General features: G+C 37.9%; 7 non-coding genes and 1 pseudogene across 7 annotated transcripts; all 8 read left to right on the top strand.

Moving 5' to 3' along the window:
• The first annotated feature begins 3,441 nt into the window (after positions 1-3,441).
• Positions 3,442-3,635, top strand: LOC144836397 (U2 spliceosomal RNA). The gene has a single exon (XR_013611243.1). It is a non-coding gene; the product is annotated as a U2 spliceosomal RNA (small nuclear RNA).
• A 595-nt stretch (positions 3,636-4,230) lies between these two features.
• On the top strand, positions 4,231-4,422 carry LOC144836326 (U2 spliceosomal RNA). Its single transcript, XR_013611183.1, has one exon. It is a non-coding gene; the product is annotated as a U2 spliceosomal RNA (small nuclear RNA).
• Positions 4,423-5,016: 594 nt separating this feature from the next.
• LOC144836325 (U2 spliceosomal RNA) lies at positions 5,017-5,208 on the top strand. Its single transcript, XR_013611182.1, has one exon. It is a non-coding gene; the product is annotated as a U2 spliceosomal RNA (small nuclear RNA).
• A 603-nt stretch (positions 5,209-5,811) lies between these two features.
• Positions 5,812-6,003, top strand: LOC144836360 (U2 spliceosomal RNA). The gene has a single exon (XR_013611211.1). It is a non-coding gene; the product is annotated as a U2 spliceosomal RNA (small nuclear RNA).
• Positions 6,004-6,600: 597 nt separating this feature from the next.
• Positions 6,601-6,792, top strand: LOC144836324 (U2 spliceosomal RNA). Its single transcript, XR_013611181.1, has one exon. It is a non-coding gene; the product is annotated as a U2 spliceosomal RNA (small nuclear RNA).
• Positions 6,793-7,395: 603 nt separating this feature from the next.
• Positions 7,396-7,587, top strand: LOC144836323 (U2 spliceosomal RNA). Its single transcript, XR_013611180.1, has one exon. It is a non-coding gene; the product is annotated as a U2 spliceosomal RNA (small nuclear RNA).
• Positions 7,588-8,184: 597 nt separating this feature from the next.
• LOC144836419 (U2 spliceosomal RNA) lies at positions 8,185-8,354 on the top strand (annotated as a pseudogene).
• A 4,911-nt stretch (positions 8,355-13,265) lies between these two features.
• LOC144836410 (U2 spliceosomal RNA) lies at positions 13,266-13,458 on the top strand. Its single transcript, XR_013611256.1, has one exon. It is a non-coding gene; the product is annotated as a U2 spliceosomal RNA (small nuclear RNA).
• Positions 13,459-13,579: the final 121 nt, after the last annotated feature.

Genomic DNA, 13,579 nt, shown 5'->3' with positions numbered 1-13,579 from the left:
AAGTATCCTTAAAAACATTGATCAAATTAAACAACTCTTAGAATCAACAAAGCATCAATTTGATGTCATTGGTGTAAGTGAAACCTGGCTTAAATATGATAACCCTCTTGTACAGCTCCCTAATTACCATTTTACTGCAAATCACAGAGACCATAAAGTCGGTGGTGGCGTTGCCATGTATATTCGTGATAGCCTTCAGTATTCCACAAGAAATGACTTGACTCTACACCCCTCTACATGCGAATCAATTTTTATCGAAATTACCAGACCAAATTTTAAAAACATCGTTATTGGAACAGTTTATAGGCCCCCCTCTTTTGACCCAAACACATTTTCAGATGAATTAGATTCTGTTCTTTCCACATTATCCAAAGAAAACAAGATTGTGTATATCCTTGGCGATTTCAATATTGACATTCTCAAATATGAATTTGATAATGAAGCCCGCCATTTTATAAATTCACTGTTTAGTAACCATTACCTTCCATGTATTCACAAACCATCCCGTATATCTAAAACCACTGCTACTCTGCTTGACAACATTTTTACAAATCAGTTCGATCATCACAACAAACATCTTCCTGTTTTCAATATTTCTTTTATTAATAATATTCCAACTGGCTCAGATGGGGAAGAAATTCATGAGTTTAGAAAAATAAACTATACATCCCTGGAAAACTTTCGCATTGATGTGGCTTCACAACAATGGCTTGAAGTTATAAATACTGACGATCCCAACACTGCATATAACAATTTTGACAATAAATTAAAATCACTTTATAATAAACACTTTCCCCTCCAAAAATCAAAAAAAAAAATAAATAAAATAAAATCCTGGATGACTAATGGATTGCTAAATTCAGTTAAATATAAACAGAAACTTTATTCTAAATTCCTCCACTGTCCTTCTGTCGCCAATGAAAAAACATACAAAAAATTTCGCAATAAACTAAATACTTTGGTCAAACTGGCTAAAAAATTACATTACAAGGACACTTTCATTAAACATAAAAATAATATCAAGGCAACCTGGAAAACCATCAATTCACTACTCAAAAACCCCAATAATCGAAACTCTGATATCTCTATCAACTGTAACGGTGAACTGACTAAAGATCCCAATACAATATGTAATGCTTTTAACAAATACTTTGTAGAAATCGGTCCCTCCCTTGCTAACAAAATTCCCAATGTCAACAACTCATTTAAAGACTTTCTGCCAAATCCAACTCATAATTCTTTATTTCTTAATCCAGTTGATGAGACGGAAGTTATAAAAATTATCACATCCTTTGAAACAAACAAATCCCCTGGCATTGACGATTTTAAAACTAAACCCATTAAATATGTCGCCAATTTGATCTCCTTCCCTTTATCCCATATTTTTAATCTTGTTTTAACTAATGGTGTGTTCCCAGACAGGATGAAGATAGCGCGCGTTACTCCTATTTATAAGTCCGGAAACAAATCTGATCTCTCCAACTATCGTCCTATCTCAATTCTTTCAATTTTCTCGAAAGCCTTGGAGAGAGTGATTTATGAACGTACGTCCTCATTCATAAATAAATACAACATTCTCTACAAAAAACAATTTGGATTTAGAAAAAGCCACAATACTGCATCCGCTCTAATCGACCTAACTAATAAAATTGTTGATGGTTTCGAAGACCGTCACCTCACATTAGGAATTTTTATAGACCTCTCCAAGGCTTTCGATACAATTGATCACAATATACTCTTATTCAAATTATCTCACTATGGAATCCGTGGCCCTGCTTTAAATCTCTTCAAAAGTTACCTCTCTAATCGTGTCCAATGCACAAAATTCTCCAATTCAATCTCTAATTTCAATCATGTAACTTGTGGTGTTCCCCAAGGCTCCTTACTCGGTCCCCTTTTATTTATTCTGTACATTAACGATATCTATCTTTCTTCCCCATTACTTGATTTTTACCTATACGCTGACGACACAACTGTCACTTATTCTCACCCTGAAATCCAAACTCTGTTTAATACTACCAACTCCCACCTAGAGATGTTGTCCCAATACTTTGCTGCTAATAAACTTTCTATAAACCATAAAAAATGTAACTTCATCCTGTTTGGGACTCCCCAGAAGTTAAAAAATGTTGACCCATCACTATACAATATTACCATTGAAAATATAAACATCCCCTCTGTTCAATCAGCAAAATTCTTAGGTGTCCATCTTGACTCTGGCCTGACGTGGAAAACACACATTAGTGTAACTGAAAACAAAATTTCCAAAAGCCTTGGTATTATTTTTCGTTTGTCTTCATATTTACCCCCTAATATCCTACGCATCCTGTATTGCTCTATGATTCTTCCCTATTTGAGTTATTGTAATATTGTTTGGTGCAACACATACCCCACAAACCTTAATAAATTGCATACCCTCCAAAAGAAGGCTATCAGAATTATATCTGGCGCGCCTCCGCTTTCCCATTCCTCTCATTTATTTTCAAATCTTAATCTCATCAAACTTAATGATATCAACTTAATTCAACAAACCATTTTTGTCTACTCTGCCTTAAACAACATCCTTCCTAACCATCTTTGTTATATATTTACTTCCAATTCCTTCTATCATTCCCATCACACACGTACTAAAAATAAATTATCTATACCCTCCCATAGAACAAATTTTTTCCAACATAACATTCGATACTCTGGACCCACCCTATGGAACAACCTACCACCCTCCATTTTAAAATCTGCTTCCCCTAAGATACTTCTCTCAAAATTAAAAAAATACACCTTTTCTACTTATTAAATATTTATTAATCGGTCATGTCTCGATCTGCAGTACCAACAGATTTTTTTTTTTTTTCTGTTATTCATATTTTAGATTATGAAATTTATTATGATTTTCTTCAATGCATTTCTTTTCTTTTTTATTTGTGTTAAGGCTCGCCCAACACAAGATGTTACAAACATCTTTCTGGGCTTTTGCCTTCATTTTCTGATATACTTTTATAATTCTGTACAATCCTGTTTCTTGTTTTCCTACTGTATGTATTCAGATTTTGTAAATAAATGTCTATTGAATTGAATTGATGAATTACATTTTACTATTTCGTCTTTGTTTGACGGTCCGGCTCGACAAACCTTACGCTACTTACTTTATTGTATGTATTCTCTGTATTGTTATGTAAATTGACAACGTAATGTGTTCTATAACGTTAACGGTGTGTTACGACCATCGAACGTAAGACGTCATCAATTTTGTTTAAGAAAAACATGTTGGTAGTTATTACAAATTAATTATATTATTCTATAATCTCTGTAAAAACTTTTACATTTTCAACGGTATGGCTTAACACATCGGTCGAATGTATACATTAGCTACATTGTATGTATCACACTGATTCGACAACAAGTCGTCATTTGTTGGTACTAGTTGAGATTCGTTTAATTGTTATCGCTTCTCGGCCTTTTGGCTAAGATCATGTGTAGTATCTGTTCTTTTCAGCTTAATATCTGAAACGCTGCTCATCGAGTAGCTTCTATATTAAACTGATTTTTGAATTCAGGCCATGGAATAGGAGCTTGCTCCATCCTGGCCACGGGTTGACCTGGTATTGCAGTACATCCAGAGGATTGGCCCAACCTATCAAGATAATTATTATTAAAAAAAAATAGAATCTGTCACACTGTAACACTGTTATTGTCTGTATTTACGTAACAGGTTACGTGTTGTTACGTATATTTTTTCATTAGAGAAATATTATTATTTGTCTAAATAAAGCGTTACTGTACTTTCAGTTGATCGTTTAATTATTAAAATGCAGAGAAACGAATGGGCTTAATTTCAAGTTTATTTTATTGACGTAATTTATAGGCATGAGACGTACATTTTACTATTTCGTCTTTGTTTGACGGTCCGGCTCGACAAACCTTACGCTACTTACTTTATTGTATGTATTCTCTGTATTGTTATGTAAATTGACAACGTAATGTGTTCTATAACGTTAACGGTGTGTTACGACCATCGAACGTAAGACGTCATCAATTTTGTTTAAGAAAAACATGTTGGTAGTTATTACAAATTAATTTTATTATTCTATAATCTCTGTAAAAACTTTTACATTTTCAACGGTATGGCTTAACACATCGGTCGAATGTATACATTAGCTACATTGTATGTATCACACTGATTCGACAACAAGTCGTCATTTGTTGGTACTAGTTGAGATTCGTTTAATTGTTATCGCTTCTCGGCCTTTTGGCTAAGATCATGTGTAGTATCTGTTCTTTTCAGCTTAATATCTGAAACGCTGCTCATCGAGTAGCTTCTATATTAAACTGATTTTTGAATTCAGGCCATGGAATAGGAGCTTGCTCCATCCTGGCCACGGGTTGACCTGGTATTGCAGTACATCCAGGATTGGCCCAACCTATCAAGATAATTGTTATTTTAAAAAATAGAATCTGTAACACTGTTATTGTCTGTATTTACGTAATAGGTTACGTGTTGTTACGTTATATTTTTTTATTAGAGAAATATTATTATTTGTCTAAATAAAGCGTTACTGTACTTTCAGTTGATCGTTTAATTATTAAAATGCACAGAGAAACGAATGGGCTTAATTTCAAGTTTATTTTATTGACGTAATTTATAGCCATGAGACGTACATTTTACTGTTTCGTCTTTGTTTGACGGTCCGGTTCGACAAACCTTACGCTACTTACTTCATTGTATGTATACTCTGTATTGTTATGTAAATTGACAACGTAACGTAATGTGTTCTGTAACGTTAACGGTGTGTTACGACCATTGAACGTTAGACGTCATCAGTTTTGTTTAAGAAAAACATGTTGGTAGTTATTACAAATTAATTATATTATTCTATAATCTCTGTAAAAACTTTTACATTTTCAACGGTATGGCTTAACACATCGGTCGAATGTATACATTAGCTACATTGTATGTATCACACTGATTCGACAACAAGTCGTCATTTGTTGGTACTAGTTGAGATTCGTTTAATTGTTATCGCTTCTCGGCCTTTTGGCTAAGATCATGTGTAGTATCTGTTCTTTTCAGCTTAATATCTGAAACGCTGCTCATCGAGTAGCTTCTATATTAAACTGATTTTTGAATTCAGGCCATGGAATAGGAGCTTGCTCCATCCTGGCCACGGGTTGACCTGGTATTGCAGTACATCCAGGATTGGCCCAACCTATCAAGATAATTATTGTTTTTAAAAAATAGAATCTGTCACAGTGTAACACTGTTATTGTCTGTATTTACGTAACAGGTTACGTGTTGTTTCGTTATATTTTTTCATTAGAGAAATATTATTATTTGTCTGAATAAAGCGTTACTGTACTTTCAGTTGATCGTTTAATTGTTAAAATGCACAGAGAAACGAATGGGCTTAATTTCAAGTTTATTTTATTGACGTAATTTATAGGCATGAGACGTACATTTTACTGTATCGTCTTTGTTTTACGGTCCGGCTCGACAAACCTTACGCTACTTACTTTATTGTGTGTATTCTCTGTATTGTTATGTAAATTGACAACGTAACGTAATGTGTTCTATAACGTTAACGGTGTGTTACGACCATCGAACGTAAGACGTCATCAGTTTTGTTTTAAAAAAACATGTTGGCAGTTATTACAAATTAATTATATTATTCTATAATCTCTGTAAAAACTTTTACATTTTCAACGGTATGGCTTAACACATCGGTCGAATGTATACATTAGCTACATTGTATGTATCACACTGATTCGACAACAAGTCGTCATTTGTTGGTACTAGTTGAGATTCGTTTAATTGTTATCGCTTCTCGGCCTTTTGGCTAAGATCATGTGTAGTATCTGTTCTTTTCAGCTTAATATCTGAAACGCTGCTCATCGAGTAGCTTCTATATTAAACTGATTTTTTAATTCAGGCCATGGAATAGGAGCTTGCTCCATCCTGGCCACGGGTTGACCTGGTATTGCAGTACATCCAGGATTGGCCCAACCTATCAAGGTAATTATTATTTTTAAAAAATAGAATCTGTCACACTGTAACACTGTTATTGTCTGTATTTACGTAACAGGTTACGTGTTGTTACGTATATTTTTTCATTAGAGAAATATTATTATTTGTCTAAATAAAGCGTTACTGTACTTTCAGTTGATCGTTTAATTATTAAAATGCACAGAGAAACGAATGGGCTTAATTTCAAGTTTATTTTATTGACGTAATTTATAGGCATGAGACGTACATTTTACTATTTCGTCTTTGTTTGACGGTCCGGCTCGACAAACCTTACGCTACTTACTTTATTGTATGTATTCTCTGTATTGTTATGTAAATTGACAACGTAATGTGTTCTATAACGTTAACGGTGTGTTACGACCATCGAACGTAAGACGTCATCAATTTTGTTTAAGAAAAACATGTTGGTAGTTATTACAAATTAATTATATTATTCTATAATCTCTGTAAAAACTTTTACATTTTCAACGGTATGGCTTAACACATCGGTCGAATGTATACATTAGCTACATTGTATGTATCACACTGATTCGACAACAAGTCGTCATTTGTTGGTACTAGTTGAGATTCGTTTAATTGTTATCGCTTCTCGGCCTTTTGGCTAAGATCATGTGTAGTATCTGTTCTTTTCAGCTTAATATCTGAAACGCTGCTCATCGAGTAGCTTCTATATTAAACTGATTTTTGAATTCAGGCCATGGAATAGGAGCTTGCTCCATCCTGGCCACGGGTTGACCTGGTATTGCAGTACATCCAGGATTGGCCCAACCTATCAAGATAATTATTGTTTTTAAAAAATAGAATCTGTCACAGTGTAACACTGTTATTGTCTGTATTTACGTAACAGGTTACGTGTTGTTTCGTTATATTTTTTCATTAGAGAAATATTATTATTTGTCTGAATAAAGCGTTACTGTACTTTCAGTTGATCGTTTAATTGTTAAAATGCACAGAGAAACGAATGGGCTTAATTTCAAGTTTATTTTATTGACGTAATTTATAGGCATGAGACGTACATTTTACTGTATCGTCTTTGTTTTACGGTCCGGCTCGACAAACCTTACGCTACTTACTTTATTGTGTGTATTCTCTGTATTGTTATGTAAATTGACAACGTAACGTAATGTGTTCTATAACGTTAACGGTGTGTTACGACCATCGAACGTAAGACGTCATCAGTTTTGTTTAAAAAAAACATGTTGGCAGTTATTACAAATTAATTATATTATTCTATAATCTCTGTAAAAACTTTTACATTTTCAACGGTATGGCTTAACACATCGGTCGAATGTATACATTAGCTACATTGTATGTATCACACTGATTCGACAACAAGTCGTCATTTGTTGGTACTAGTTGAGATTCGTTTAATTGTTATCGCTTCTCGGCCTTTTGGCTAAGATCATGTGTAGTATCTGTTCTTTTCAGCTTAATATCTGAAACGCTGCTCATCGAGTAGCTTCTATATTAAACTGATTTTTGAATTCAGGCCATGGAATAGGAGCTTGCTCCATCCTGGCCACGGGTTGACCTGGTATTGCAGTACATCCAGGATTGGCCCAACCTATCAAGATAATTATTATTTAAAAAAAATAGAATCTGTCACACTGTAACACTGTTATTGTCTGTATTTACGTAACAGGTTACGTGTTGTTACGTATATTTTTTCATTAGAGAAATATTATTATTTGTCTAAATAAAGCGTTACTGTACTTTCAGTTGATCGTTTAATTATTAAAATGCACAGAGAAACGAATGGGCTTAATTTCAAGTTTATTTTATTGACGTAATTTATAGGCATGAGACGTACATTTTACTATTTCGTCTTTGTTTGACGGTCCGGCTCGACAAACCTTACGCTACTTACTTTATTGTATGTATTCTCTGTATTGTTATGTAAATTGACAACGTAATGTGTTCTATAACGTTAACGGTGTGTTACGACCATCGAACGTAAGACGTCATCAATTTTGTTTAAGAAAAACATGTTGGTAGTTATTACAAATTAATTATATTATTCTATAATCTCTGTAAAAACTTTTACATTTTCAACGGTATGGCTTAACACATCGGTCGAATGTATACATTAGCTACATTGTATGTATCACACTGATTCGACAACAAGTCGTCATTTGTTGGTACTAGTTGAGATTCGTTTAATTGTTATCGCTTCTCGGCCTTTTGGCTAAGATCATGTGTAGTATCTGTTCTTGTGTGGTGGTAAGATAGAAGATTATACCTGTATCTTTTTGAAGTACTTGGCGCCTCAAAATGCGGAGATTTTCGTCTCTCAACCTGAGATACGAAGAGGATGTGGATGTGAAGTCTGTGTTTGCGGACATCAAGAAATCTGGTGTTCGGGTAGAAGAAGTGGAAGCTGTTCAGCGGTTAAGCAGTCGATCGTACGACGTGTCTTTCAAGACCCCTGCAATATGCCGTCGTGCGGCCGGTGAGTTGAGCAGTGTTAGTACGAACATGGTCGTCAATATTTACGACAACAGAGTGACTGTTACGGTGCTGTACGTCGAGCATGAGGTCCAGGATGAGGTTGTGAAATGTGTGCTTTCCCGATATGGTGAAGTGTTGGCTTCCCGTAGATTGACGTATCGTGAATTTCCTACCATTTATAATGGTAACAGGCAGTTTATGATGGCTCTTAAAACGAACATACCGTCGCAAATCAGAGTGGGTTCTAGAAACTGTTGGGTTTCTTATTGGGGACAGCCTAAAACGTGCCTCCGATGCGGCGTAGAAGGTCACTTTGTCCGGGACTGCTCGCAAAAGAAGTGTAATAAATGTCTGGAATTAGGGCATGTGGCACTGGACTGTCAGAATGAGATTAAATGTTCGATCTGTGGTGTGTCTGGTCATGTTTACAGGAACTGCCCCGTGTCGTTTAGTTCAAAGGCCAAAGGGGAAAATAGAGTAGAGGATGGAAGTGAGAATGAGAATACGGAAATAGGTGAGCAGGAATCTCAGATAGAAGGTTTGGAAGTGGATGCGGTTGAAGAGGAAGACAGCAACATTAGTGTGGACGTTTCTGGTGAGTTAGACGACAGTTACCTGTCTACACAAGATGACAGGGGCACACTGACTAGCTCTGTGTCAACTGTTGATGAAGGGGTATCACAAACTAGTAATGTGTCTACTATCGGAGATTTGGTGACACCAACATGTTCTGGCAGCTGGGCTGATTGCGATATGGGAGACCTTCCAGAAGATCAAAGGCTGGTAATTCAGGAAGAAGCTAGTTCTGAGGAAGAGGTGCCAATGGCATCCGCGGATAAAGAAACGATCAGACGAGAAAGGGCCCAAGTTAAACTTGACAGTTCAAAATTTGCCAAGGAAAGAGGGTTTATATTAAGCTGCCCCAAGGGTTGCACCAAGGGGTCCTTTACGGCTTGGGCGACATATGTAGACCACATGGCGAAAAAGCATGGCAAAAGTAACGTAATGGTTGACTGCCCGGTTAGAGCGTGTAGAAGGCGGATGTCGAGGCCTTCTGAGGTAATCCCGCACCTGGTCGAAATGCATACTGGGTATGTATTGAGGACGTCAGTGAACGACATGGTTCGTCTATCGTTGCCATAGTAATGAGTGTTTTTAGCTTAATTTTATTTTTAGCAATGATCTTATTCTGTTCTTTAAATGTAAATGGGTTAAGAGATCCTGCAAAGAGGACTTTTATTTTTAATTCGTGTAGGCAAAAGAAATATGATGTGATTTTTTTACAGGAAGTTCATTGTGGTATGGATAGCGACCAGTGGTCTCTTGAATGGGGTGCATGCGCCTTTTGGGGTGGAAGCTCCAATCGAAGTGGAGGAGTCGGGATATTACTTCGTTCAGGGCTATCCCTTTCGAAAGTTCGCAGGGATGTGGATGGTACTGTGATCTCAGGATTGGTAAAGTTCGGAGAAAAGTTGGTGCAGCTCTGTTGTGTGTATGCTCCAAATGACCCGGCAATTAGAAAGGCGTACTTCGCTGCACTGCCGGAGTGGCTTTCCCCAGCCGTGCCTTGTGTTCTAGGTGGGGACTTTAATTGCATCATGGATGGAGGTACAGACAAAGTGGGGGGAAACCCGGGGCTCGGAATGTCCGGCTCTGTCGAATTACGAGATTTTTGTCAGGATTATGGCCTGGTCGACCAGTTCCGCGTGTTACATCCTAATACCGTTAGCACATCCTGGAGCTCAAGCGCAAAGGGGGTTGCCTGTAGACTTGATAGGTTTTATGCATCCCCTTCAATCTGTGTTAAGCGTTTTGAGTACTCTGTATGTGCGTGCTCTGATCATGAATGGACAGTAATGGAAGCGGAGGTGTCATCCTGCATAAGAAAAGGTAAAGGCGTATGGAAATGCAACATTTCTGTTCTGAATGATCCTGTGTTTACTGAAGACTTCTCTCATAGATATAAGTTGTGGCAGTCGTTAAAGCATGGGTTTCCGTCAATGCTTGAATGGTGGGACGATGTAAAGAGGAGGTCTAAAGAGGTTATTATCTCCCACTCGGTGAGGATCAGTACTTCAAAGAAGAATGAAAGGAGAAGATTAGAGAAAGAGTATGAGCATCTAAAATGCCAGCTCAACCGGTCTAAAGAGGCAGCAGTTTTGGATTCAATGGCAGCAATAAAGGTTAAGTTAAACAAGCTCGTCCAGGTAGAAAGAGAAGGGGCCCGAATTAGGGCAAGAGTCCGGTTTTTAGAGGAAGGGGAAAAGAGCTCCAAGTTCTTTTTTGGCCAAGAAAAACAGAGAGGACAGAAGAAACTGATCAGGTCAGTGCGTAACAGTAAAGGCGAGGTCGTCACTGATAGCGAGGAAATCGCTGAGGTTTTTGCTGACTATTATCAGGACCTTTTTGACGGAAGCAACAGCAAGTTAGACATACCCGGACAAGAAAGCTTCTTGAATGGTGTAAAAAGGCAAGTTCCAAGAACAAAGGTAAACGATTTGGAAGGAACTGTGGATGCGGCCGAGGTACTGAAAGCTATTTCTTCCATGGCCAAAGACAAATCACCTGGGTCAGATGGCCTGCCAGTGGAATTTTATTTGGAATTTTGGTCGCTTATTGGCGCCGACTTAATTGAGGTTTATACTTCAGTATTTCAGTCCGGTAGCTTGTCGAAATCGCAACGGGTTGGTCTTATAACCCTGTTACAGAAGCCTGGGGACAGCCAAGACCCAAAGAACCGGCGTCCTATCACCCTGCTAAATGTTGATTATAAAATTTTGGCAAAAGTGCTTTGTCTTCGTTTGGGTAGCGTGATGGGTGATTTGGTAGGCCCCTTCCAAACATGTAGCGTTCCCGGCAGACGACTTCAGTCTAATTTAGTTCTTCTAAGGGATATTGTGGAATTTTCATCAAGACGCAAGTTTCCCTTAGCAATCATATCTTTTGATCAAGAAAAAGCTTTTGACAGAGTTAACGTTGATTTTTTATTTCAAGTGTTGAGAAGGATGGGGTTTGGCATGAAGTTTCTTCAATGGCTGCGCGTTTTGTATTGCAACCTATTTAGTGGTGTGATGGTTAATGGTTTTGTCTCTCGTTCATTTCCGTTAACTCGGGGGGTGAGGCAAGGTTGCCCGCTGTCTCCTTTGTTGTATGTTTTATACATGGAAGCATTGGCGTGCAGGATTCAAAGTTCCGATTGCATTCAAGGAATAACGCTCCCCGGAAGCGGTGGGAAAGAATGCAAGTTCATCCAATACGCAGATGACCTCACATGTATTAATTCGTCTCGTTCCTCTGTTATCTCTTTACTAAAATTATTAAAGGCGTTTGAGGGGGTCTCTGGTTCCCGATTTAATCTTTCGAAAACATGTGGTCTGTTATGGGGTGTGTGGCGCGGGTTATCTCGACTTCCTGGGGTGGAGTCAGTCCCGTGGTCTGTGAATTCTTTAAAAGTTTGCGGGGTAGAGTTTGGGGCTCAAGATCCCGGTCTGGCTACGTGGGAGAAAGTTGTAGGGCGGTTTGAAACAACAGTTGAAAAATGGAAAAATAGGAAAATGTCTGTAATGGGTAGAATCCTGATTTTGAATTCTTTAGCGTTACCTATTGTGTTGTTTGTAGCTCCTGTTTACGTTGCTCCTATGGCTTTGGTCAAGCGTATATATAAGTGCATGTTCTCTTTCGTGTGGAAGGGTGGTAGAGAAATGGTTTCGCGGAAGACCTTATTTTTGCCGAAAAGTAAAGGTGGCTTGGGTCTGTTAGATCCGGTGGCGAAATGTGAAAGTATTCTAATTTCTTCCATGTCACAGGTGTGCAAAGGGGTTGAATGGACTTTCTTTGGTGCCTTATGGTTAGGTCGGGTTCTTCATCGACTTGGGATTTTGGAGTGGGATAACAACCGTCCCCATGATATGGAACCTCCGATGGTATATGTCCATCTGGGGAAATTGTGTCACGATTATTGGCTCCTGTGCAAGAAACAAGTTGCTTGGCATCAGGTTTCGAGTAAAGATGTTTTTAATGCTAGATTAGAGGGGATCAGTCATGTGGCTTCTTGTGTGCGTTCACGTCCGGCCCAGGATTGGGATTTGGCTTTTAAGGCTCTATGGGGTGGTAGAATCCTTAACTGTAGTAGAGAAGTAGGATGGAAAGCGGTACATAATTGTCTACCGGTTGGAGAAGTTTTGAAACTTCGCAGAATGTCGGTCAAGCGTTTTGACTGTCCTTGGTGTGGTGTTACGGAATCAATCCGCCACTGTCTGATGGACTGCTCGCATCTCGCTTTAGTTTGGCAGTGGGGGATGGAAGTGCTTAGTCGCTTCCATGGGTTGGATGTCTCAGTGTCTGAGAACCACTTGATATTTTTTTCATTTAATGCGTCCGAGCAGCTTCTTTATGAATTGGCTGTGTTTTTTATTTCGGAGATTAAGTTTGTTATTTGGAAGGCTAGATGTCAGGCCTTGTTCCACAATGAATTTGTTTCGGAAGAAGGTCTTATTCTCTTAGTCAAGAAAGCTCTAAAAAATCGTATTAATCTCGAGTTTACACGTCTCAAGTGTCAGTTACCAATTTTTCAAAATTTTTGGTGCACTCAAGGTGTTCTCGCATGCGTGGTGGGCGAAAATTTGGTTTTTAAGTTGTAAATTAATTCGATTTACTGCGGTGTCTGTTTTCTCGCATCTTGTTTTTGTTCAGTGTTTAGTTTTTAGAGGCAGGGAGGATCGTACCCTCACGTATTCCGGTCTGCCGTGGGCAGCCTGCCTGGGGTTGAACGCTTAGTGGTTATGTTCTGAGTTAGTTTATCCTTGTTTGTGTTCGCTCTAAATCAAAAAGGAGTATCTGTTCTTTTCAGCTTAATATCTGAAACGCTGCTCATCGAGTAGCTTCTATATTAAACTGATTTTTGAATTCAGGCCATGGAATAGGAGCTTGCTCCATCCTGGCCACGGGTTGACCTGGTATTGCAGTACATCCAGAGGATTGGCCCAACCTATCAAGATAATTATTATTTAAAAAAAATAGAATCTGTCACACTGTAACACTGTTATTGTCTGTATTTACGTAACAGGTTACGTGTTGTTACGTATATTTTTTCATTAGAGAAATATTATTATT

This window comes from Antedon bifida, chromosome 2 (assembly GCF_963402885.1).
Source record: "Antedon bifida chromosome 2, ecAntBifi1.1, whole genome shotgun sequence".
NCBI lineage: Eukaryota > Metazoa > Echinodermata > Crinoidea > Comatulida > Antedonidae > Antedon > Antedon bifida.
This window is presented reverse-complemented; position numbering and strand designations above follow the sequence as displayed.